Raw genomic sequence first — 27688 nt, forward strand, 5'->3', positions numbered from 1 at the left:
TCACTGCCTGCCCTCTCGCTCTGCCTTACCCATCACAGTGATAATAGACATGACTTCGTTGAACTTTACCCTTAACTCTTCTCTGGGTCCTCATGTTGAACTTGCCCTCAGGTTAGATAGACTTCTGACCACTCTGAGCTGCCATGCGGGCCCAGGCCTCTGAATCCTACCCCACCATGAGGGCCCACCCTAGCCCACTTCAGAAGTGGGATGTATTACACATGAAGCCAAAGGCATTATCAATACACTGGACACAAAATTATAAAGCAGCAAGCTACATTTTATCAAGAATAACTTTAAAACTTTGCTCTTTTATTCACTAAATTGATTGTTTCAATCTACAATTCAAGAAGATGTGGCTTGACGGCAGTTCATATGATATAGACTTCAGGCTTTTATTGACCATTTCTGACAATATTAACTGTCAATATTAACCAACAGTGTAATAAGGTCACTCAGATTACCAATGTTATGTTTGGCTACATCAGAAAGTCTTCAAACTTTTTTAGTGAAGGGACGAAGAGTAAGCCTTTTAGACTTTGCAGGCCATACAGTCTCGCAGTTACTCAGCTCTGTCCTCGTCTCTCAAAAACAGCCAGAGACAATGTGTCAAAGAATGGGTGTGGCCATGTACTCATAAAACTTTAGTTACACAAACCGGGTCAGTCTGCTACAAAATACAGAGCCAAGATCAGGGAGTTGTTATTCTCACTGCACCCTGCAGGCATCAAGCCCACTCTTGAGTTTATCTCTGGGCTCTAAAAGTTTAATTGGTCAGAGACAAAAGAATAGAGACATTCCTATTGGTCAATATTGGTTTCTTAATCCATCAGTCTATTGGTCGGTATTGGTTTATTAATCCATCATTCCCAAGCACAGTTTTTCAAGTCAGCTAAGAATCTACCTAGAAGCACCACTGACATTCTACTTGAACTTCTCCATCTGGGCCCCAAGGAGAGCATGGCTGTCCTCGTCAGAGCCTTGCTGGAATCAGACCACCCAAGCCTACCACAGCCCTCTGCCAATCAAAGAAGTAAGAGAGGTGACTGTGTGTCATATTGGTCCTTAGCAAACTCGTGTAGCTTCTGAGGACCGTAAGTTCCTTTAGAGTGCTTACCAGGGGATCTTTTAATAGACTGTCCTAGCTTCTTAGCTGCAAGATGGCAAATCTATGGGCAGAAGTCACAAACTGGTGGCCTGTTGGCCCTATCCATCTACAGACCTCTTCAATTCAGCCTGTACAATATCTTTTTGTGTTTAAATAGTTATCGCTATTTGAAAATTTAAAAAATTTAACTTAAAGATGTTGAAGCTCTAGCAATTCTGGGCATGGCGACAACCAGCTGGAGCTCAGTAACACCTGTGTCTTTAAGAGAGAGCCGGCCCTTTCCAGCTCAGTAGGCTCTCCAGCCACCCTGCTTGACTCTTACTTATTTTCTGGTCTCCATAAACATTTAAGTTGACAATCCCTCCACATAACCCACTTTTCCCCTTTTAGAAAATCATGACTACGCTTAGCCGATTCCAGTCTTCTGACACATCCCCCATTTTTCACAGCTCCTCCGAGATAAGCAAAGTGGCCGAGTAATCTCATTTGCGAGGTCTCGCAGTTCCCCAGCATACGGTGTTCCTGGGCAGGAGGCTTGAACTCTGTGCCCACTCACAGCCTCTTCGGCAGTTTGACCTTCGATGGTTGTTTGTTCTCCCCTTTCCATTCATAAGGTCATTCTCCTTGGCAAAGCAGACGAAGGCCAGGAGTTTTTGAACGGCTTTGAAAGCATTTCTCCAAGGCATTTGCTTTTGCCTTTTTTACACTTCAGCTTGCTCCAAACAGACTTTGTGTCTTTTATGATGTCCTGGGCATTGTCCCCAAGTCACAGTCATTTGCACAAATCTTTTTGCTTTTCTGACGTCATTTGCACAAAGCTTCATCATCCTTGATATTCATTCTTTGGTTTTTCTGGTCATGTCCTTTGAAGATCTGGGCTCACATAGAGTTCCCTGTGAAGCCAGAGAATTCCTTCCATTTAGAGACCCTTCTGCTGCTTCCTCATCAGGATTGTATGCAATTTCGTGGACAAAATGTCCACACAGGGACCTTCCTAACCATCGTAAGACATCTACCACTTCAGAATTTCAAGCTAGCTGAATGTTTTCTCTGGTTTGTTTCTCCTCCTGGCTAACACAAGCGCTTTCTCTCAGGTTTGTCTTTTCTGATCACAGTTACAGGAGAGGGTCTCATCACTTCACCCACCTGCTGGGAGAAAAAAACTACGGGGCCAAGGAAAGATTTATTAGAAGCTGGGCAGAATCGGAGATTGCTTAGGTCTGACACCCTCTGGTTTTTAGCTTTATCCTTTGAATTATATGGGAGTTGAGAAGCCTCCAGGGGAAAGAACTTAAACAGATATTTGTGGCATGTCGGAGCAACTGGTGAGGTAGGGGCTCGGAAAGTAAATTGCAAGAGGACTTGCAGGATCTCTTGGAGATAATTGACTACAAAAGAAGAGAAGCCTTGCATGATTAGTCAGACAGTGATGAAGGCTGAGGGTCTGTAGAGAGAGGTTCCAAGGACCGAGATGGGGAACTTTTACTTGAACTTACTCTGACCTCTCTATCTGGGCAGACATGGGTGGCCTGGAAAGAAGGGAGCAGTGAGCGAACGAAAAGAGCTTTCTGCCAAAATTGGTTATGGGCTCCTCTAAGAGATGGGTCATGGAGGAGGAAAGGACCAGTCAGCCAGAATAGCAGTGGGCATCAAGTGATGGTATAAACGCAAGATGGGGACCATCAAGATACAAGAGCTAAATGCCTTGCTTCTTACCAGACCTACAACCTGCGTCAGGGACCTATTTCTTCCATCTGGCTGCATGTTCTTCAGGAGGCCCTTACGTCAATAATAACTTCTTTCCTTTTACACTTCTGCTTTTCTCAAGATTAGACTTCTGGCTCAACATGTCTCTATTCAAGTATTTGTCCTGTGATATGTGTCACTACCATACCTCTTCCTCTGAAAACGTGCTCCTTTCTAATAAGGTGAACACCTCCATTGACATATTTAGGTATGAGGCTGCTCCCACCAAGTCTTGAGACCCCTAAAGCTATACATCCCTTCTTGTATTAAAATATCAAAAGTATTCCATTTCACAGTACTAATAAATCTTTCCAACCCCTTGCCCAGTTTTCACCTCTCATTTCCTGCACCTCTTCCCTTCAGTCTTATGCTTCTGGGTGAGCAGTATCCAGAAACCATAGTATCTACAATTTTATCTGAACAGTCACTGAGGACACCCTGAGCTTGCCAGTCCTCATGTGATGATTGTTACTAATAATGGTGACGTCAGTTACCACTTCCTAGGTAGCTAGTATGTGCTGTTTATACATATGATCTCTTATTTTTGCACAGGATATTTTCATCTCCACTTTATAGATTTAAAAAATGGAGACTCTGGAGCCTAAATAACTTGCTCAAAGTTCCAAAGTTGTCAAGTGGATGGGCTTAACAGAGTCCAGATGACATCCTCAAAAGAGATGACTGAAGAAAGTTTAATGAAAGGATTATTTTAAGGTGTGGGCAGAGTTATAGAAAACCTGCAAGGGATGATAAAGTAACCTATGGACAGAAATAGCAGAAAGTTTTTGCTATCCTTGGGCATGAAGGGGCAAGAAGGGCCTAGAACCTGGAGAGAAAGCTGTAGGAGAGGGCCACCTGTCAGGAACAGCTGTGGCCCAACTGCGGCGCAGCAGAGAGGGAGCTGGGAAAATAACTATCCTGGCCTCGCTTCCCACGCTCTGATTACCTGCCAGTACCTCCCATGGGCTAAAGCCAACAGGAGGCAAGAGAGCAAATCTTAGGTCAACCCCCAGCACTCAGAACAAGATGAAGAAGGGTGGAAAGTGGGTCTGGAGGGAAATGGAGAACATCCGTCAGAGCTGAGATTTGAACCCTGGTTTGTCTGACAAAGCCCTTGCTGTTTTCAAAATGCTATGATACCTTTATCTCAAACTGAGAGCTCGTAATTTCAGTTTCTAACACCTTGATCTCCAAATCCAAATTCCATTCTCAGACACATGTCTTAGGCAGTCACTCACTTCCCAGATAGCCCTGTTTATTCCAAACTGTTCTTCCAAATAATGAGCTAAGGAAGCGGAGAAAGAAGCCATCCCGGCACCCATAAGTGCTACAGCGTCCTACTCAGCACAGAAAAATCACTGGAGATACTGATAACATTTGCCTACACAACTGATTCAGTAAGAGCAGACTATCTTAGCAGACTGCCAGGGCCCAGACACGTGCTTCAGGAAGTCAGTCCTGATTGGATGACTAGCCCAACCCACAGTCCCTTCAGATGCTTTACTCCTTGATTTTTCTCTTTGCCTTTCTTCTCTACCCCATCAACCTCTTTCTTAAGGAGGAGTACCAAGAGGCATTCATCAAGCACTTTCATATTCTCCTCAATCAGGGAAATCTTAACAGATTTCAGTGACCACTGGTTACTGATTCACTGCATAACCAACATGCCCTCATCCATGGTGGGTACCTTCCATGAGTTTCCCAAAGATCAAGAAACAGTCATTGTACTGGTCAGTTCCCAAGACAGGAATTGGGCCACTCTTTCAAGAAGGCAATATCACTGCTTTTAAAAGTGATGCGAAGTAAACATAATTATGTATGCAGAAAATCCTAAGAAATCTACAAAAAACTTCTAGAATTAGTAAGTGAATTTAGCAAGGTGACAGGGTACAAAATAAACATATAAATTCAATTGTATTTTTATAGATATCAGTGAAAAACTAGAACTCAAACAATACCAATTACAGTAACTGAAGAAAAGAGACCCTTAAATACATTTAACACATATATGCAAAACCTGTACAGTGAAAACTACAAAATGTTGCTGTAACAAATTGAGAAGACCTAAACAAATTGAGAGAGAAATGTATGTTCATGAATTGCAAGGTATCAGTTCTCTCCAGATTGATTTATAGATTCAGTGTCCCCCCATCAAAACCTTAGCAGTCATTTTTTTGGAGAAATTGACACACTGATTCTAAAATGTATATAGAACTGCAAATGATCTAGATTATCCAAAACAATTTTGAAAAAGAAGCACAAAGCTAGAGGATTTACCTTACCTGACTTCAAGACTCAAAACTATAGTAATTCAGACAGTGTGATATTGGTGTAAGGATAGACAAACGGATCAATGGAACAGATTAGATAGTTCACACACAGATTTTCAACAAAGGTGCCAAGGTAATCCAGTGAGGAAAGGACAGTCCTCAACACATGTTGCAGGAAAGACTGGATATCAAATGGGAAAAGATGGACCTCAACCCTTACCTCACCTCATACCAAAAACTAACCTGAAATAGATCCTAGGACAAAACATAAAACCGAAACTACCAAACTCCTGGAGGAAAACATAAGAGAAAATCTTAGAGACCTTAAAGTAGGCAAAGATTTTTTACTCAGGACACAAAAGGTGTGAAACATAAAATAAAAAACGGATCAATTTAACAGCAACAGTCCAGGCGTTTAGGCCAGCGTGGCACGTGGAAGAGTCTCTTTCTCTCTGCTTATCTTTGCCCTTGGGTTAACCAGCATGTTGGATTGACCCTTGACTGAAGCTCTTGCGTTCTAAACGGGGAGGAAAGTGCTCCAGCCCGGCAGCCAACGTTCTCTGCATTGGATTGGGTCTCAACCCCAGCTAACAATAAAATGTGAATTTGCCTTTGTTCTGTGTAAACATATATCTTTGTAAATACATAATAAGGAAAAGAAGAGACTGAGCATGACAGAATTTATGTTTTCCTGGGTCCTGGACCAAAGTAATATCTAATGCTGTCAACGCTCCATGATGAGCACAGGCTTCTTGTACTGTTGCGGTGCTTTGTCCCATTCCATGTTTAAGAACCAGTGTCCCCCAAATGTTAAATTAGAATCCTTAAACTTAATTAATTGGAGGCCTCATTTTCTGGCCCTGTCCTGGAGAGGAAAAACTCTTCCTAAGAAGACATTTCTCCCATAACCCCCACTGCCACCTGTGGAATACAGTATTCCAGGGTTGCTGTGGATATTGTCCCCATTACTGAACCTCCAGTCCCACTAGAGGAACCGGCCCTGGCTTAACTGAGGACATGGACATTAACAAAGGTGTGCCTCTGCTTAGAGGACTCAGAAATGTTTTCACTGCATGAAACTCCCATTAAGTGCCCAAATCCCCGTTTTCAGGATCAGGACAATGAGATGCGCCATAGAAACCTAAAAGATAAAAGCAGCTGAGGCTGAAGACGTCCTTCAAAGGAAGAGCACGTATCAGTGGTCTCACAGCTATGAAGCCATTGACCCTACCCCTGGTTTCGTCTCTTGCTAGCCCTGGACCTGTGGACTTGAGTCTTCATTCTTCTGCATGAACTCAGCAATTTCCGAATTTTAGCCACGCTGAAACCTCCCCTCAGCACCTTAGGATTCTGGTAACGTCTTGAGCAGCAGAGCCGTTCCTTTGGATGTAGTCCCAGCTGACCTGCTCCGCCCACACGGTGGTCGCTGTTCCGCTCTCTAATAAAAGCACAGAACTGAGGAAGCTCCTGAGGCTTTGCTGCAGCTCTGTCTCAGACTCTTCAGTTCAGCTCTCCTCTGGTCTCTGGAGACACAAGGTGGCCCTGACTTCCAGAAAATTACCCTCTGGTTAGGGAGAAACTGGAGCAAGTCTCATAATGTTTTGAGTGAAGACCTGCCCTGTTTACATGTTCCCCGTTTAATAGGAAAATGCAAACTACATGCGCCATAAATTCACATACATTCAGCACCCAAGGAACATTGCGTTTGTGCAACGTCTTCCAGTAGAGGCTGCATTCATGAGATCCTGAGTCTGAAAACAAAGTACAAAACAATTAATTAACTAACGAATTAGCAGAAACCTTACTTGAGTTCTAGATTTAAACCAAAAACATAATTACTTAAGCAGCACACTATTTTGATCTTCTTTATACGGTAGTCCCTGTTACCCGGGGGATAAATTCCAAGACCCCTAGTGGACGCCTGAAACCACGACAGAACCGAACCCTGTATATGCTATGTTTTTCCCCTCTGTATACATACTTATGATAAAGTTGAATTTATAAATTAGGTACAGTAAGAGATTAACAACAATAACTAATAATAAAATAGAATAATTGCAACAACTGTCATAAACGTTACTGTAGATCTTAGCAACCTCAGCATATGATTTTTTTTCTTGCCTTATTAGTGGAGAACTTTTACCTTTCCACTTAAAGGAAGCACTTCACGGCTTCTCTTTGGCGTATCCGAATTTCCAGCATCACTCCTCTTGCGCCTTGGGGCCATTATTAAGTAAACTAAGGGTGACTGGAACACAAGCACTGAGATACCACGACAGTGGATCTGATAACTGAGACGGCTGCTAAGTGACTAACGGGCAGGTAGTGTCTACAGCCTTTATCTGCTCGACAAAGGGATGATTCGCGTCCCAGGTGGGACGGAGCAGGACCACTCAAGATTCCATCACTCTGCTTGGAACAGCAAACAATTTAAAACTTATAAATTGCTTATTTCTGGAATTTTTCATTTAATATTTTCAGACTGCTGTTGACAAGGGTAACTGAAACCGTGGGAAGCAAAACGGCAGATAATGAGGGATGACGGTGTGTCATCAAAGATTACGGTACTGCAGCTACTTTTCTATGTGGTTGCTCAGTTTTCACTTAAACAAAATAACCCCTTCATCCAGACCTCTGGGCCACTCTTCCAGCCAAAAAGGACTCTCTACTTAACAGGCCTCAGAGATGGCATTCAAACGGGCCCTCCACCTGTTCCCAGAGCCTTGTTGGGCTGTACCATCAGCAATTCCACAGAGAAAGGATTTATAAGCACCCCATCTTCAATACAAAATCTAAGTCCTGTAGCTGGTAAGTTGCAGCTTTAACTCATGCTTAGCTTTCTACCGTCCTCCTCCTCATGCCCCTCCCCCGACCTCCCTTGTCTCATTTGTGTACATGTCAATCTTCCCACCGGCTCCTAGCCTCATTGGAAAACTGTATGTCTCTTTCATCTTGAGGAGACTTCCAGCGCTGTCTAGTTCAAAGCTTTGCACACAATAAATCCAAATACACATTTTAAAATAAATTGATGGAGCCAGCCCTGATGACCCAGTGGTTAAAGCTCAGCACTCTCACTTGGGGCCCGGGTTCGTTTCCTGGTCTTGGAGCCACACCACCCGTCTGTCAGTTGCCATGCTGTGGTGGTAGCTCACATAGGAGAACCAGAAGGACTTACAACAAGGATATACATCCATGCACTGGGGCTTTGGGGAGGGATAAAAAAGACGAAGACTGGCAACAGATGTTAGCTCGGGGTAACTCTTTCCCTGTAAAAAATAATAATAGTAAAATAAATTGATGAATACAGTAAAGCCACTTTCACAAAAATATATCCTTGGGAGCTGGATATGACCAGTAAGGGCAGTGGGCTCTTACTCCCTTGTCTGGAGTTTGGATGGATGTGAAATGCGAAATGGTCAACAGAGAAGTGGGGTTACAAAAGGCACTGTTGCCAAAAATTGGAAAGTTGCTAATGCGGGCCCAATCTTTCTCAGAGGCACCACTGGGAACTTGGGGACTACAGACCATTAAGCCTCATCTCAGTATCAGGACAACAGATGGAGAGTTTAAAGAAGGACAGAATAGTACAACACAGATAAGGTGGATGCGACACGAGGTCTCAGCTTGGCTTTCCCTGGGGAGGCTGAGCCTCTGCAGCCAGGCTGAGCTCTTTGATAAGCAGAGTCAAGGAACAGACTGTTCAACATGGTTGTACTAGGGTCAAATTTGCTCATGTTTTCAGCCAGTTTGGGTGGGGAGTAAAACACAGACTATCTAGGAAGAAAAAATAGGGGAGTTTGCATGGGATCTTGCCTGGATTCAAACATCTTTCCAGCAGCAAGCAAATGTAATTAACCTGAGCAGAACGCCATGGACTGGGAATTCCTAAGGAGTCACTTAATGGCAGAGATGCATGCCAGCCAGGTTTGCTATGGAGGGTGTTTCTGTTGGTGAATCCTACATCCCAACTGATCGCATCTTTAAAAACTCAGACATAGATTCTTTTGAAATAGGAACCTATAGTCCAACAAATTATATCAAAATATTGATCATAGGCAGGGTGCTAGATCTGAATGACTATTGGCTCTTTCTACCTTGGTAGCTTACCAGCACCTGAAACACCTGGAGCCAACACTAAATTATAGACCCTCTCAAACCCACTTACCTACTTATGCTTCCTGTTTCTGAAATAAAGAACACCACTGTCTCCCAGTCCAAAGGCGTGACACACAGGAGCCCTCTGACAACTCCCGCTTGCCAGTTCTATCCCATAGCAGCCTTCTTCTTCAGCCCCGTGACCGCTGCCCTGGGTCAGGTCTCACTGGATGAAGACGGCAACTTCCTAACTGGTTCTTCTGCCCCCTGATATTTCCCTTCATGCTCTCTCCATACACTGCTTCCAGGTCCATCTCCCAAAATCACATCTTTGTGTCACACTCCTGCTCAAAACCTTCGTACGTTCCCCATTATCTAAACAAAATCTAAACTTTGTAGCCTGGAATTCAAGAGCTGCAAAATCTGGCCCCAACATATCTTTCCAATCTTTCCTTATTCTCCTGCATTTTCACTTTTCTTTAAACAAATTTAACTTTAAATAAACAATTTCTACTATTCATTGGATATAGGCCAGGTTCTCCCCCGGCCCCACCTCTCTATGAGATATGTCTTGTGATTGACCCCACGTGACATATGATGAAACTGAAGTCTGAACAGATACAATAACCCGCCAAAGGTCATCTGATCAGTAGGTGGCAGAGCCAGGTCACTGCCCCAGATCCCAGGTGCTGGCTTCTGCCTGTCCTCCATGTGACTTCCCCTGTTCTGGGAGCACTGGCACACCCCCGTCTTCCCCATCGAGGGGAAATGTTTATGTTCCTCCTGCCTTATGCTTTTCTAGTTCCTTGAATATTTTTGTTGTACAACCCTGAACTAGGAGTCTTCCCGCTCTAATTTTGCATACAGATTTGCCTTGTTAGAGCAGATCACATTCAGTGATTACTTGGTCATTTATTTCTAATTCCCATTTATTTGAATTGCGAGTTGCTCTTGCAGAGTGGAAGTGTTTTTCCTCCTCTCTTGCCAAGCAATAGAAAAAGAATTGGATAAGTGACATGTATTCACTTAAGGTAAATCAGGATGGCTTGTGAAATCTAATCTGAATTGTCCCTTCTCCATGGCCTGAGTTTTTATTTTGGTGAGGAAGATTTGCCCTGTGCTAACATCTGTGCCAATCTTCCTCCATTTATTTGTGGGTTGCCACCACAACATGACTGACGAGTGGTATAGGTCCATGCCCAGGATCCGAACCTGTGACCCGGGCCACCACAGTGGAGCACACCAAACTTAACCACTATGCTCCATGGCCTGATTTTTACACATAATTGAGAAGTGTGTAAAATGTGCCAGTTGGAAGAGCTGGGGAGAAGGGGTAGTCTGAAGGAACAGAGGAAAGAAGATGCAATGTTTTAAATTCTTTAAATTTCTCTGGAGATTCATGTGCTGCTAATGCAGAAGCTAAATTAGTGCTCTTGTCACAGCTATTAAGTAATATCAGCTGATTATTTTCACAAGTCCAATTCTACTGCCTCTGGGCACATTGACTAGGTTTTTAAAACAGAGATAATTCTCTCACTGAACTTGCAGACTACTACACTGGTATAAAAATGCTTATGTAGATTTTTGAATGAATATGAAGTCTCACTAAATTTGTACAGGATCCATAATGTTGTGATAGATCTCTTTTCCTCTACGTCTTTCTGCATATCCTATGTAATAAAACATTTTCATATTCCTTTGCAGCTTACAAAGATTATTTAGGTTACTTCGTTTGATCTTCAATCTTTCCTTGAAAGGTAAATAGAATCATTATAGATGAGGAAGCATGGCTCAGATGGGGCAGTTGACTTTGTTATGTCACAGGGATAACGCCTGGAAGAGAAAGGACTTGAACCCTGGTTCTTAATTCCAAATCTAAAGCTTTTCTAAGCACCTTCTAGATAGCTGGCACTGGTCTGGGCAAGAGGGACAGAATGTTGAATGAGACCTCAGGAAGCTTACAATGTAGTGGAAGGACAGAGAAGACAGCATAAAGCGATTTGATGGAGGTAACCACAGGGTGTTATGGAAGCTCTGAAGAAAGGTTCATACATCAGACAAGGGACTCGGGGAGGACTGGAGAGCTGAGTCTTAAAGAATGAGCGGGATTCAGCCAGGCAAATGATAGGTAGAAAATGGTGAGGAATTCCAGGCAAAGGAAGAATGTGAGCAAAGGCACCGAGGCCTGCAGGGTTGGGTGGTGTCAGCTGTGGACTCTGTGCAGTTAAGTGTTACTGAAGAAGAAAGGATCAGGCAGGGAGGGCTAATCGATGAGGCTGAAGATATCTGTAGATGTTAGATCATGGAAGCTCTTTTCTGGGAAGAGGCCTGAGATGTTCCTAGAGATACCAGAGAATTATTCTAATGCTTTAAGCATGGGCTTGGCCTGGTCAGAATTATATTTCATTAGATTGTGCTGAGTATGGTATGAGGATAGACCAGAAGTGAATAGGAATGGAAGCAGGGAGCTCTGCATGAAGGCACGGCAGCAATCCAGGAGAAAGAGAGAGGCGAAGCTTGACTTAACTTGGCAGGACTTGACCGTTGATATGATGTGGCTTGCAAAGGAGAAAGGGAAGTTGAGGATGACTTCCAAGATTCAGCCTGGTGCCTAAGCAAGGATGATTGCATTGCAGAATTCATCAGGAGCTGTTCTTGGAGAAAGATGAGCTGGTTTGGGGACATATTATGTTTGAGGGGTCAGCTAGAGCTGTCTAGAAGGTAGTTGAATTCCTAACTCAGGGGAAGTATGGCTGAAAGAGAGATAATTTGGGGTTAATGACTTATAGGTGTTACTAGACATCGTGGCGGTGGAAGAGCTCACTTAGGGAGAGTGTGAAATAGTGGGCAACTCCTGTGACTTCCAATATATAAGAGGGAGAGAAGCTTACAAAGACCAGGGATAGAATTTCCAGCTACTATGAAAATCAGAAGGATGAGTATCTCGGATGCAAGAAAATCCAGAGTTTCAAGAAGGAAAAGAATAGTTAATATCAAATACTGGAGGCAGTGACTATAGGCAACTCCTTTGCGGTGTCTGGATAAGCTACTGCCTAGTTAGAGGTGAACGTGGGGTAAAGGCAGTTACATTTTGTCTTGCTTTTTTAGGATGGGAAAAACTTGACCATTTTTATATCCTGAGGAAGAATTTCATAGACGGAAAGAAAGGCGATGACTCATAGAACAAGGTCAGGAGGAGAAAGGAGAATCAAGGATACATGTCCTCTGAGGCTGAGGAAATAGGAGACAATGGATGGTAAGCTGCTGAAAGTTGAGAGACGTCATACCACAGGGATCAATTTTCTCAGGGAAGTAAGAGACATGATCTTCTTCTAGGAATGTAAGGTGGTGGGAGTTGTATATGGAACTCGGGGAGAGTGGTAAATGTTCAGAGAGTTGCTGAGAAGGAAAAAGTGACCAATCATGGTCTCCAAAGAGAGAAAAGAAGAAATAAAGGCCAGGAGTAGGCCAACTGATGGAGAGAAAATGGAGGGACCACAAGCCTAGAGGAAGCCACTAGAGAGGAGTTGAAGACTTCAAGGGGAAGCTCTTCCAGGAGATGGCCCTTGAGTATGTGACTGAAATTGAGGCAAAGTGATGGTCTTCAGAAATAAGGAGTTCCAGAATTATGAGACCAGGAGGTCAGATGATTAAATTCTTGTCATTGAAATCTCCTAGGATGATGATGTCAAGAGTTGAGATGGAGAGAAAGATCATGAATCTGGTGCCAAAGTCTTTAATAAATGAACAACTGGGAGCCTGGTAGATGGCAGTGAGACAAAAGAGATAACGGGTTATATAGCCAAATAGAATGAAACTCCAAATAAATTGTAATTTTAGCTAGGGTGAAAGAGTAATGTCTGTAAACATGAGAGAAGATCCAGGAGAATATAAATCTCTTTCCCAGCTCCACGGTGCTTAGAAAGTGGAAGGATGAGTAGCACCCACTGGGGAAGTCCACGCTGGGCAATCCAGATCTCAGCAAATGAGGAAAGTGAATGGGGAGTGGTCACCATGAAGCAGGCACCAAGGGGAACAGTGGGAGGGGTGGGGAAGCCAATAGTGTGAAGAAGCTTAGATTAATCAAGAAATGAGTGGGAGACCAATGGGAGTAAAGGAGGGTCAGGTGTGGCTTTTCATTCTGTAATAGACAATTGCTGAGAGGCCTGGTTAGAAGATGCCCCCCTACAGCCCACCCCCCTCCCCCAAATGTTCTAGCTGTGGCCCATGTGCTTGTGAGGCCAGAATGGGCCAGGGTCTCAGGCAGCGTCTGCCTGGTGTCGGGAGACCACGGGTGCTGCTGCAGGTTTGCAAACAGATCTCCAGAGCCTTGCCCTTGTCTCCCAATACTCAAAAGAAGTATTCTTAGCTCATCCCACATTAATTTTTTATCCAAGATAAATCTTGCAATTTAAAAAAATCAACTCAATCTTTTTAAATATGCTAAATTAAAATGTGCAAAACAACTATTATCTTCTTCCTCTAAAGAGAAACAGAGAAGACTTTACATCTGTTTTTTCATATTTCATAGGAGAAAAAAATGGAGCAAATGATGTGATCGAAGCCAAGGTTGTCTATAAAGTGTGAAAGCACTTCCTTTCCTTCCCCAGGAGCCAGGGCTAACACTAAGAGGGGGAGGAAATTAGCATGAAAGTTTTTCTTAAATTACAAGATAGGGGCTGGCCCCGTGGCCGAGTGGTTAAGTTCGCGCGCTCCGCTGCAGGCGGCCCGGTGTTTCGTTGGTTCGAATCCTGGGCGCGGACATGGCGCTGCTCATCAAACCACGCTGAGGCGGCGTCCCACATGCCACAACTAGAAGGACTCACAACAAAGAATATACAACTATGTACCAGGGGGCTTTGGGGAGAAAAAGGAAAAGAACACAATCTTAAAAAAAAAAAAAATTACAAGATAGGTGAAGACCTTGCCCAAAGATGATATCTCTGTGTCTCTTGTGAGAGACAATGAATGGCTTTCAAGACCAAGGTTGTTCTCTTTGTTAGGGAAAGAGTTTCTAAGAAGTTCATAGACTGTTGTACTGGAATGAGTGTGGGTGCTGAAAGCAGGCTGACCCAGGAGTTCAGAGTCTGCCGGCTTCGTCCTCGCTCTGCTCCTACACATTGCATAACTTTCAGTTTGATCCTGGTTCCCCATTTTCAAAACAATGAAAACCTAAGCCACAGAGCTGCTGTGAGGAATAAATGAGACGATGATGGACCATTGCTTTGTACGGTGAAAAGCACAAGATGCGTGTTTGTCGCTCCTCGGGTGGCCTGGATTGACGCTTCTGCGTCGGCTAACTCTCAGCCGAAGGAGTAACAGTAAGGGCAGAAGTGTGGCGTCAGGGGGCAGAACCCAGTGGGGCAGAAACTTCGGGCAAGGAGGGTCCTGAATGCTTCTCAGACTGTGCTGGATGGGGAACCCTTCCTTTATCCAACTATAACTGCCCCCATTCACACATTTGAAAAATTTTCAGAGTAAGACTAAGAAAACACACCGTTGTCAAAATTTTCTTTACAATCCAATCAAGGAATGAGAGAACTTTTTTCCTTAATCATATAATTATATATTTTCCTTAATCATATAAAGACATATAATTCACAGGTCATCAAACCCATTTGTGTCAGAATACGTGCATACATACATATACGTGTATATATGCACACATACATACGTAAATACATATACATATATACATATATGTATATGTGTGTATATTTATGTGAATATATTCGATTCCTTGTATTTAATTAAATTATATTCAATTCCTGCTGTCTATCTCCATCTGGATGCCCACCAGTTCCTTAAACTCAAAGCCTAAAGTGGAGAAAGAAACTTAGTGGTTTAAAACAACAATTTGTTGTTTCTCACAACTCTGTGGCTTGGCTGGGTGGCTCCTGTCGCCTGGGATCACTCGTGCGGCTGTGTTCAGCTGGTGGATCTGCTGGGGGCTTGGCTCCAACGGGGCTGGGAACTGGAGTATGCTGCTTCCCCCCACAGGGCCTCGGGCTTTCTCGTGGCGTGAGGGTCTCAAGACACTCTTCTGAGAAGAAGGATTGCAAGAGTGTGAAACGGAAGCCACAAAGCTTCTTAAAGCCTAGACTCGGAAGCCATGGGGTGTCACTTCAGCTGCATTCTGCAGGTCAAAGCAAGTCACAGGGCCAGCACAGGTTCGAGAGAGAGGAAGCCGACTCCGCCTGCTGAGAGGAGACTCGTGGCAAAAGGCACGAAGGATGGGAGATCTTGCTGCAGCCATCGGTGGAAATAATCTGCCACTTCCGACTTCAGTCTTTCTCCTTCCTTCCTTCCAGTTCATTAAATTTATAATTACTAAGCACCTGCTATGAGCCAAGCCCTGTTCTAGGTGCCAGGGACACTCTCACGAATGAGACAGATAAGACCCCTACCCGCGTGGAACTTCAATTCTAGCGGAAGTAAGCAAATAGAGGAATGAGCTCATTTTGGCCAGAGAGAAAGAATGAGGTGAATAAAGCCCTGAGGTGGAGATGAGCAGGACGGAGAGACCACGTTAGACTGGGTGCTCAAAGAAGCCTCCTGAAAGAGGTGACATCTGAGCTGAAATTGGGCGCAGACACGCACAATGCCAAAGCCATGAGGCAGGAGCAGATCTGGGCATGGCTGCCACAGAGTGAGCTGGAGGAGAATGGCAGACAAAACTGTGCCTCAACCTTTCAAGCTAGAAATGTCAGTGTCCTTCTCAGCTCCTCCCTCTGTCCCATCCATGATGCCCTGGGGCCCAAGTCCAGCTGATTCTTCTAGAACCTCTCAGACCAGTCTCTTCCTGTCCATCTCTACTGCCACTCTTCTTGATCTCTCTCACCTGGACCCTAGATTCACTCTCCTGCCTGCCTCTGCTTTCTCCCCACTTGAATCCAGTCTTCCAAAAGCTGCCTGCCTGATCTCTTGAAGAGACAGCTCAGAATCCCTCAGCGGCTCCCTGCGGCCATTGGAGAGAATCCAACCTCTTAGCTTCTCTTTGGAAACCTACATAATCTGGGCCCCCATCCACTTTTTGAGCCGATCTCCCCTCTGAGTCTAGACCCTATTGGGAGAGGGCCGTTCTTCTAAGGTTGCATCGTTGCTCCTCTCCTAAAAGGCCAGTGAAGTGAGAGCTGAAGCCCCGATCTGCCCGCATCTTTGAACGTGCCTTAGGAAAGCAGCTGTCTCCAGAGCCAGCTCCTCTAGATGGCGGAACATTGGACCAGAAAGGAATCAAAGTGAAGAGGGAGGAGCGGACAGGTAGGTCCAGTGCTGGGCGAAAGGATCGGGTGAAGTCTGAACTTGAAGCGAGCAGCTAGCTCTTGGGGACAAGTAAAGCATATGAAGAGCGGGATGAAGGAAAGATCCAGAGTCATTTACAGAATGTGGGATGGTAACTCATAAATAATTCATAATTCACAGAAGGCCAGAGCCAGAAACTGCCTTGGAGGTCAAGTCCCACCCCTTAGCACACAGAGGAGGGTAATCAAACAACCCAGAGAGGGGAAGCGCCTTGCTCAAGGTCACACAGCAAGTCCATAAGGAGATTCGGTCTGGCCCTCAGGTCTCCAGACTCCCAAGCCACGCTGCCTCACATCACTTCCCACTAATCCATCCTTCCACCCCCTCCAGGGTAGAATGACCTTACCGAGTCAGGCCTAGAAACAGGGAGCCTGATGTTGCTTTAGAACGTACTGAAAAGCCAAGGGGAGCAGGGTTTTCTCCAGCCCTCAGGGTTGTACTTTCCCTGGCATACAATGGAGCCTCCTGGGTCCAAAGTGTCTGGGTCAGAGACACAGGCTCCTTATCTTCAGCTGCGCTGATCCGACACATCAAGAAGCTGACAGGAAAACAACCGAGTCCATTTATTTGACTGCCATGATAAGTGAATTGGATCAGCTCTGCAGCTGGGCCAAGGAATTGCTTGGAAAGATGTCATTAGAGTGGCCAAGAGAAAAGAATCAACCCCCGGCAGCCAACCTATTGGCCTCTCACAGCTAAAATTAGCCATGGCATCACAGGCTTTCCAAAGAGGTTTCACATCCATTACATCAAATTCTCCGCCCAATGTGTCTATAAGGTAGGTACTATTTTCACTATTTAAGGATGAGGAAATGAGAAGCAGAGGGCACACTAGAGGTCATATGAGCTCACATGTAGAAGAGTTGGAACTGGGACACAGGTCTTGTGATTCCAAATCCACATGACTAAATTATTCAGCCTTAAAAAGGAATGAAATCCTGACACGGGCTACAACGTGGATGAACCTCGAAGACATTATGCGAAGTGAAAGAAGCCAGCCACAAAAGGACAAATACTGTATGGTTCCACTTATGAGTTACCTGGAGTGGTCAGATTCATAGACACAGACAGTAGGATGGTGGTTGCCAGGGGCTGCGAGGATTAAATTATTGTTTAATGGGTTTCGGCTGGGAAGATGAATGAGTCTGGAGATGGATGGTGTTTAAAGTGGTAAATTTTAGGGTATGTATACTTCACCACAATAAAAAATAAAATTAAAAAATATTTTTTGATTCACATGAATGCAGTGATACATATTTTTAACAATTATATTTCTAAATCCTAGTGTGTAGAGTGTTAGAAACGAAAGGAGCCCTCAGTTTACAGAAGAGGAAACTGAGGCCCAAAGAGAGACCTGGATGAACGTGGGTCAATGAGAAAGCTGGGGACAGAGTGTGTCCCCCCAGCTCTCCGAGTGCTTTCTAGCTTAAGTCACTTCTGCCTTTTTTTCTCAGTTTCCTCCAAAAAAATTTTCTTAGATAAATGTCTGTACCGCGTTCCTATCGCTGCTGTAACAAATTACCACGCTAAGGGTTTAGAAGAAACAAAATTGTGATCCTAGGGTTCAGGATGTTAGAAGCCTGAAAGGAATCTCAATGTGTCAAAATCGAGATGTCTGTGGGGCTGGATTCCTTCTGTAGGTTCCAGGAAAGAATTCATTCCTCTCCTATTGCAGTTTCTAGTGACCACGATTCTTCCTTGGCTCGTGGCCATTCCACCATCTTCAAATCTCACTCTGATTCCAGCTATTCTGTCTTCCTCTTCCACACTCGGAGGAACGTGGTGACTTCGTTAGCACCACCCGCATGATTATGGCCAGTCTTCTTATCTTAAGCCAAGCAGTTTAGCCATCTGACTCCATCTGCTACCTTAATCTTCACTCAGTATACAAACAACACAATCAAAGGTTCTGGGAATTCGGATGTAGACATCTTTAGGAGGCTCTTATTCTGCTTACTCACCTCCGCCTTTTGCCAAACTTCCATGGCTCGTGTCTTAGTCAGCTCAGGCTGCCATAACATGATACCGCAGCCTGGCTGGCTTAACCAACAGAAATGTATTTTCCCACAGTTCCTGGTGAGAACCCTTTTCCTGGCTTGCTGATGGCTGCCTTCTCACTGTGTCCTTACATGATGGAGAGAGAGAGATCTCTTCCTCTTCTTATAAGGCCACAAATACTATCAGATCAGGGCCCTACCCTTGACTTCATTTAACCTCAATTACCTCCCAGAAGCCCCATCTCCAAATGCAGTCACGTTGGTTGTTAGGGCTTCAACATAGGAATTTGGGGGGAGACACAATTCAGACCACAGCAGTAGCTACCCTATACGAGGCACTTACCACATGCCAGGCTCCATGCTTTTGTGGGAGCGTTCTCTCATCTTTCCAATCCTTCACCGATGGACTGTCCCAGAACTCAGTCTTGGACCTCTTCCTCGCCCAGATCCACTCCCTAAATGGACTGAGGTCAGTTCCACAGCTTTCTCCCAAAGTTACAGCTCCAGCCTGATCGCTCCTCTGAACTCAACATCTCCTTGCTTGGAGAAGTTAAAGCATCTCAGATTTAGTCTATCTAAAGCTAAACTCTTGATTGCTCTCCCCCAAATTGGCCCCTTGTCCAGTCTTCCCCATTTCAGTAAGTGGCAACCTCATTCCGCTTGCTTGGAGTCAGCCTTGACATCTCTCTTTTCATTCTGGCAAATCCATTCGCAGATCCTGTTAGCCCTACTTTAAAATGATTATTTCTCACCTTCTCCCCTGCAACCAGCCCTGTACAAATTATCATCACCTGTTGGCCGGACTATTGTCACAGCCCCCTGGAGTGGATGATTGACGCATTAACCAGATCCCTTCAGGTCTGAGGCATTCGTTCCCCCAGCTGCTGGGACTTCTGGCTGCTGGAGGCTCATAGTTGCACCCATCTTTGGGAAAGGGCTTCGAAAAGGAGCTGCCTCACCCAAGGCTGGTCTTCCCCTTAGATGTCCACATGGGTCATCTTCATTTAATCCAGGTTTCTGTTCGAATACCATCTCATTCCAAGGGCCCTCTGATCACTCCCCTGCAAAATAATCCCACCTTTATTCTCCAGCTCCCTCACCCTGCTTTCATTTTTCTTCATAGCACATACCAGCCTCTGACACATATTTATTTGTCCATTTATTTATTGTTCTAGCATGTAAGCTCCAAAAGAACAGAGAATGTATGTCTGCATGTGTGTCCAACTGCTCAGCCCCAGCACCCAGAACAGAGGCCGGCGGCACAGGGTATACATTTGTATCCATTTCCTGTTGTGGCTGTGATAAATTACCACAGACTTAGTGGCTTAAACAACACAAATTTATTATCCTGCAGCTCTGGAGGTCAGAAGTTTGAAATGGATCTCACTGGGCTAAAATCAAGGCTAAAATCAGCTATATTCCTTCTGGAGGCTGTAGGGGAAAATACATTTGCCCATTTTTTCCAGTTTTTAGAGGCATCTTGCAAATGACCTCGTTTCTCCATCTTCAACGTCAGCAGCAGACTATCTTCAAAGCTGTGACTCGCACCCTTCTACTACTAAGAACCCTTGCGATCACAGTGGGCCCATCCCATTACTCTGGGATAATCTTCCTATTTTAAGGTCAGCTGATTAGCAAACTTAATTGCATCTGCAACCTTAATTCCCTTTGCCTTGTAACCTAACATATTCAAATGTTCTGGGGATTAGGCTATGGATGCCTCTGGGCGGCCCTTATGCTGCCAGTCACAATACTCAATAAGTATTTAATAAACAAATGAATGAATAATTATCTAATTTACTCATTCAGCAATCCCTTAAAATCAGTGCTATTATGCTCCCATTTTACAGATGAGGAAAATAAAGTCTGAAAGCTTAAGTCACTTGCCCAAGTTCACTCGGCTAATAAATAATGGAGCAGCATTTCAAATACAGACAGACTGACTCAAGTCAGTCTCTGACTGTTCCCCAATTGCTTCATTCTTGTAACTGTCAACTCACAAATATCTCCCCCGCTAGACTCAGAGCTCCAAAGGGCAGAAACTATGGCTTTGCATATTTTCAAACCCAAAGGCCAGCCCAGGACCCAGCAAATAGCAACGACGACAATACCAGTGGGAATTTTTTGAGCACTTGACAGATGCCAAGCACTGTTTTAAACACTTTACCTACACCGAGAAATATTTATTGAGTAAATGTTGAATGGATAAAACCATCTTTTCTCACTAAATCTCAATAGCCGGAATTTTAGCCCTTATACTCAAGTTCTATGCTGAATGTGCCAAGTAAACCATATTAAATTGGAGAGGCTCTAAAATATCAAGAGTAAGTTTATTTCTGTCTCCTGGTCTGAATCCAGAATCCCAACTCATCATCAATCAGTCTGTCTAATGAATGAACATTCGCTGTGAATAGATTTATCCATTCTAGATTAAGATTTTGATTTGACAAACTAGAAAATAATGACTACGATGCACAGGGGTCTTCCCAGTTTCCTAGGCCTGCTCACATATACATTTATTTTTTTAAAATAGCATTGTACATAGGGGAGGGATGTATTATGACTCCCATTTCATAATAGGTAGGCCCAGACTCAGAAAATCTAAATAACTTGCCCAAGGTCACCCAAGGAGTCCAGATTTCCTGCCTTCTAATTCCACGCTTTTCTACCATGTCATGCTGCCACATAGAACATCATATGCCTTTTAGAAAGGAGACTGTCCACGCAGACTGGTGAAGCTCAGCTTCCATGTGGACTGTGGCAGCTCCTTGAGTCTGGTTTGCCCACTCAGATCACTCAGCTCTCCTGATTGTGAGGGTAACAATTTCTCAGTCTGCACAATGAAAGAGAGGTCCTAAGAATTCAAATCACTCCATAAAATCTACCCCCAAAAAAAGAAGAAGGAGGAGAGAGGATAATTGCCTGCAGGATGGTTTTTATTTGTCCTGAAAAAGATATATTTTTACTCAATATAAATTCTGTATACCATGGGATTCAGGGGAAGAATTTGGCAGGTTTGGGAGATTTCTATTCTGTTTTCTCTTTATCCACTTTTCTAAGCATCCTTTCTATTTGCACTGTGCTTTGAAAAGAATGCAAGAGAACTCAGGCTCTGGGACAAAGAGAGAAAGAAGAATCCTAGAGTTACGGAGCCTGGCTAACCCCTTTTCTGGGAAGATCTGTGTGTTCTTTTGTACAACAATGAAGAGGTGGAAAGAAAAGAATTGTCCCCACATTGTCCACCACTAGGCCAGCCAAAAGGACCTCTGACTCGAGGAGCGGAGTGTGCCCCACGGCAGGCTCAGTCCCCTGCTTCTTTGCTGCCAGATGACACTCTCAGAGAATGACTGTCCCTGTAGCAATTGTCCATGATTTTTGGGTCAGCAGCTGCCACAAGAAAAGTATCTAATTCCACTTTCACACACTTGGGGTGTCAGCAACCCAAATACAGAAATCTATTTTGGCCACATTTTAACTTCTCAACTTAAAGGCAACAGCACCAAAAAAGAAACTCACCTGTCGGACTCAGTGAAGAAAGCTTCCAAGCCACTTCTAGGCTATAATCATGTGGAATTCACCTCATCGAACAGCCTGCAGGGTTTGGTGTTCCAAGAGACTGTGGGGTTTCTGTGTCCAATCCACACTGCACCATCTAGCCAGAGAGAACTTTCTAAAAGCACGGATTTCTTCCCTTCAAGTCTATTTTCCAAATTGTTACCAGAGTGATTTTTCTAAAATATACACTCATTTATTCCACAAATACATATTCAGTTGCATTAGGAGCCAGGCGCTTTTCTGGGCACAGTCAGTGATCAAAGCAGGTGAGTATCTGCGTCTGTCTAGAGAGAGGAGACAATATTATTAATCACATAAACAAACAGGATTATTTCAGATAACTGATTAACAGAAAGATAGGAAAATGGGTCTTAGGATAGAAAGTGACTTGGGTAGGGGGATACTTTAGATGACGAGTCACATTGGAACCAAGGCCTTAGAGACAAGAAGGAAATTGGCTGTGCCAAGATCTAAGCGATCATTCCAGACAAAGGAAGGAGGTCTTGCAGGACGTGTGGTGAGTTAGAGCCTAGCAGTGAGCTGGAAGCCTTCTTCCCTGATTCCGACAGGTGGGCTTCTTTGCCTGTGCTGTTGCCTTTGAGTAGTTTCTACATTCCAGGAGGCAGGAAGATAGCAGGTAGAGGGAAAGTGAGGGGAGCTGAGGCAAGAGGAGTGAGGCAGAAGCTGGGATGGTAGGGGGAGAAAAGGAAATAAATCTGTAGGCTCAAGACCTGTTTAGGAGGTAGAGCTCGCAGTCCTTTCTGCCGGATTTGACGTGCGGAAATAGGAAAACATAATCAAGGGTGATGCCGGGTTTTGGGCTTGAGCAACTGAGTGGATGGAGGTGCCACTGGAGTGAGGGCAATGAAGGGAACAAAGCTGGGGAAAAAAACAAGTGTTCTGCTTTGAATATGTTACAGGTAAAGTGCCTACTAGACATTTAAGTGAAAACACCAGGTCAGTAGCTGGATACACAAATCCAGAGGTAAACAGAAAGTGGGCTAAACATATAAACTTAAGTGTCATGGGAATACATGCCTGCTGCTTGAAGCCATGGAACTCCTGGGGGAAAGAGCAGAGCCCTCGGGCACCTGATGTCCAGAGGCTTAGCAGTAGAGGAGAGACCAGCTAACGACAGTGAAAGCGTGGGCAGTGACGTGGGAAGAGAACAAGGACAGTGCCACATAATGAGCCAGGAGAAGAAAGTGATCGAGAAGGAGGGAGCAATTAATAGTATCAAATGTTGCTAGGCAGTTTAGTAAAAAAAAAAAGAAGCGACCGGTGGATTCGGCAAAATGGAAGTCACTGATCACCTTGAGAGGAGCGACTTCGGTGGGACGGCTCTCCCCTGCCTGGCTCAGTATTCGCCTGTCCAGCTTCGTTTCCCAGACGCAGGCTGGCAAGTGCTTTCAGGCAGGTGAGCCCTGTGGTGCGGGTCGCAGGGGAAGGAACGTGTGACAGTGCCTCTTGGAGTCAGGGAAGGCTTTACGCACAAGGGGATGTTTGAGCTCGTATTTAAGGATAAAAAGAGTTTGCAGAACAAGGAAAACGTGAGGATGGTGGACACGTGGGAAGATGGTGAAGGATACCAAAGGCAGAGGGAAGAGAACTACGCAGAGGCACAACTGTGAAAAGAATTGGGATGGTCAGCGGGTGAGTGGTGGCCTCCCAAATGACATGTCCATGTTCTAACACCTAGAACCTGTGACTGTACCTTGTTTGGAAAAGGGGTCTTTGCTGATGTAATTAAGTCAGGGATCTTGAGATGAGTTCATCCTGGATTACTGTGGCAGGCATCCTTGTGAGAGAAAGGCAGACGGAGATTCGAGACGGGAGAGAAGGGAAAGACACAAAGGAGAAAGCCACGTGCAGACGGAGGCAGAGACTGGAGCGGATGCCTACACAGCCGAGGAACACCTGGAGCCACCGGAAGCTAGAAGGGGCAAGGAAGGATTCTCCTCGAGAGCCTTCAGAGGGAGCAGGGCCCTGCCGACCTTGATTTCAGACTTCTGGCCTCCAAGACTGTGACAGAACATATTTCTGTTCTTTCAAGCCACGAAGTTTGTGGTCATTTGTCACAGCAGCCCCAGGAAACTAATACAGATGGCCAGCAGCTCATCCTGGCAGGCGTTCACGATGTTTTGCTGGGTGCACCCCTGAACCCTCCATTCCCCTTTCGAGCAGATGTGGCTCTCAGCCACACTCTTCATCCTGGGCAGCGGAGAAAGCAGCCCCTTACAGCTAGCCTGGCTTCTTCACGAGGAAAGCCAGACACAATTGTGAGGACACCTGGGTTTCTAAAAGGGGCAAGGCCAAAATATGCTAATGGGAGGGAAAATCCTTTCCCCTATAGGACTCAAAATGGGGTCGACTCATTTTAAAGACAAATCGAAAAGCTCCCTGCAGCCTGGGTGAGGCGCATCTGCCTGTGAGGTGACCACGTAAAGAAATCAGCCACCACCCTCCATGGAGGGAATCTGAACTGGAACTGTGGACTCATAATCACCCAGGGGACAAGAGCCACCCGCACCTGTCACTTTGGGGCCCGCTGAAACCTGAGTGACACTGAAGTTTGTAAAAGCAGAGAGATCTTGGGCAAAGATGGGCAGTGAGGACACCACACTGAGGAACTGAGGAGGCAACTGTGTGAGGAAAGGGGGCTCAGAGAGAGGAACCCACCGGCAGCAGGGCTGACAGCTTTAGGAGGACCCAAGGCCCTTCCTTGCGCGGCCGAAAAGAACAACAGGTAAGCATCCGGATTTTGTATTTTGATACGGTGCATCCGTTCCTAGATCTAGGAAAGAACTTCATATAATGACACCATTGTCCCGCTGATGGATCTGGTGAAGGCTGGCAGGGCAGGGTGGGGAGGGGAACACTGGGAAGGGATTGGCCTTAGTTGCCTCTATTCTCTGGGACGGCAGGGCTGTCCTCCATGGGCATTCCAATGTAAGAGAAGTCACCATGGGCGATGAGAGCCACAAAGACCCTCACCCCAACTAAGCTGGGAGTAAACCCAAGGTACCAAAGTTTTTTAGCCAAGGAGGGCATGATTAGACCTGCTTTTTATAGAGCTCACTCTAAGAGCAGTATGGAAAATGGAGTGCATGGGAAGAAACTGGTAACAGAAGGAGCACGTTCCAGAATGTTTAAATAACAGTCCAAGAGAAAGATGGAGAAGACCAGATGAAGGCAGCGGCAGTGTGGGCAGAAGCACTGACTGAGGAGGGTTCTAACTCGGGAGACTGACCAGAGAGCTGTTCGGCTCACCACGATCTAGACCGAAGGCAACTGTAGAATTCTCTGTCCAATTCCTGGGGTGTTGGGACACCAGGGCTCTTCAGGGCTCAGGAGAAATCCCGGACATTTCCACATTTGAGGCTGTCAGTACCTTACAGAAAAAGAAAGAAACGCAAAAACAGGGCCAAATAAACTGTAGTAGCTCTGAAATATTTGCTTTTTAAAATTTTTCGCTTTTAAACCACACGCACAATGCAATGTATATTTGTTTACTCTTCAAAGACAATCATAGAAATTATCAACTTATTTATTATACTATCAGGGCTCTCGTCTCATAAGGAGACACAATTTTCAGCTGCAGGATGAGTCTTCTCCCAGGCTTGGCAGGGCCTGGCTGAGACTGTGCACAACCCCGACTGGAGATGAGATTTAAAAGCAGACATTGGGGCTCGTCACGAATGTGAGGTCTGGGCGTGAGGTCCTCTGGATAAACACTCAGGCCTGGCTGGGTATGCTCTGAGAGTTGAACCCTGAGAAACCGTTCAAAGAAATAATCCAAAGGTGCTGGCTGGAAAGAGCCAGAAGCAGAGAGACCAGGCCAAGAGCAAAAGCTAGAAGCCAAAGGGGCAGAGCCCAGAAGCATTCCCAAGCCCGCCAGCTGGCAGTCACATGTGTGGGGACATGCTCTGAGAGTTTAAGGAGATGTCCTGGAGTTGAATGACTTAGTCCCTCGGTCAACTCAGCAAGAACAAGAACATGTTTCATGGGAACCCAGAGTTTCATCAGGTGGAATCTGATCCCCTCTGAAAGCTCTCTTCTGAGCCCTAAGTCCACCATAGTGGCTTTTCCTGATTAGGATTGTGACCTATATCTTCTTATTCTCTTACTCTCCATCTCTAACAACTGCCACATGTGCTACGGGGCAGTACACAACAGTGAGAAAAGCGCTGGCTTCAAGGTCCCACAGATCTAGCTTCAAATTCTTGGCACAGCAGTGCGTTATGCTGAGGGTCAGTCTTTCCACCTGTAAGATGGGGATGATGGGACTAACCTCACAGGATTCGTTGTGAAGATGAACAGATAATAGTTGTGAACGTGCCTCGTGATCTCAAAACATCACAGGCACTAGCCCAAAGTGACGTCATCCCTATTGTAACCAGTGTGGGGAACTCCTCCTGGCCCAGACCCAGAGTCAGGGGGTGCAGCCACAACATTATGACTTACAATCTAATGTTCTACGCAGCTGCAGCCTCTCCCCGTGACTCAGTGCCGTGGGATGCCCTTCACCCCAACTTCTCTTTCTCTGCTGCCCATAACTACCTGTCTGACTCCAACGGGCCCTCACATGCCCTAATTTGGGCTTGCTCTTTCCACAGGCCTTGAGCACCATCCTGAGCCCGGGCCCTCAGTGGCGCTGCACCACCACATCTGTCCTACAAGGGCTCTCGCCTGGGCACTAACTGCGAACATACCTGGTCTCTATTGATTGGAGGAGCAGGATGAGGAGGGGAAACACGATGGATCATGCTGACCTTCCAACAAGTACGTCTTCCCCGGCCCCACGGTCAAGGCTTCGTGTTCCATCGTAGTTGTTCTTCAAAGTCCAGCTAACACGTAACCTCCTCCGGATAGCTCCTTCATGTTCCAGATGTTCTGGATTCTGAGTCCCATTTGCCTCCTCTAATGGCCCTGAGCACTCTGGGCCTTACACGACAGTGATGTGAATTCATGTAGATATTTCCCCCAACATACTATGAGCTCTTGGATTTATCTGTTTTCCTTTCAGTGCCGGACACAGAGTGAATGCTCAGTAATATTTATTGAGCTTATAACGAATCCCCTCATTAAAGTTTTCTATTTATCAAACATATCTTTTTCCCCCAACAATCTCAGTGCTTTACAGCAGCGGTCAGAAAACTATGGCCCACCACCCGTTTTTGTAAAGAAAGTTTTATGGGAACACAGTCATGTCTATTTGTTTATTCAGTGTCTATATCTGCTTTCTTGCTACAATGGCAGAGTGGAGAGTTGTGACAGAGACCTTACAGCCCACAAAGCCTAAAATATTTACTGTAAAAAATATTTACAAAAATTTTGGTCAACTCTGTTTTACAGCAAGGCAGTCCAAACTTTCTCATCTGCAGCGCAGGGATAAAGACCAACATCACAGAGCTGTTCTGAAAGTCAAAAAGGATAATGGATGTAAAATTGCTCCGTGCGCATCCACTCTGCCCACCACAAAGGGTCAAGGTTGAAAGCTCAAGGAATGATGTGAGAAATCTGAAGGTTCACGTGGAGGACAGCCTAGCCCATCTGACCTGACACCTGGTAAACACACAGTGCCCCACAAATACAGAACTCAAATGTCTGCTCAC

At 45.1% G+C, this 27688-nt stretch overlaps 1 long non-coding RNA gene across 1 annotated transcript; it reads right to left on the reverse strand.

The window, feature by feature from the left end:
• Positions 1-291: 291 nt before the first annotated feature.
• On the reverse strand, positions 292-27688 carry LOC111770693 (uncharacterized). The gene is made up of 4 exons (XR_002804088.2): positions 26786-27688; positions 25344-25464; positions 22035-22357; positions 292-6875 (listed from the first exon to the last, which is right to left on the reverse strand). It is a non-coding gene; the product is annotated as an uncharacterized lncRNA (long non-coding RNA).

The sequence above is a fragment of the Equus caballus genome, chromosome 25 (assembly GCF_041296265.1).
Source record: "Equus caballus isolate H_3958 breed thoroughbred chromosome 25, TB-T2T, whole genome shotgun sequence".
Classification (NCBI taxonomy): domain Eukaryota; kingdom Metazoa; phylum Chordata; class Mammalia; order Perissodactyla; family Equidae; genus Equus; species Equus caballus.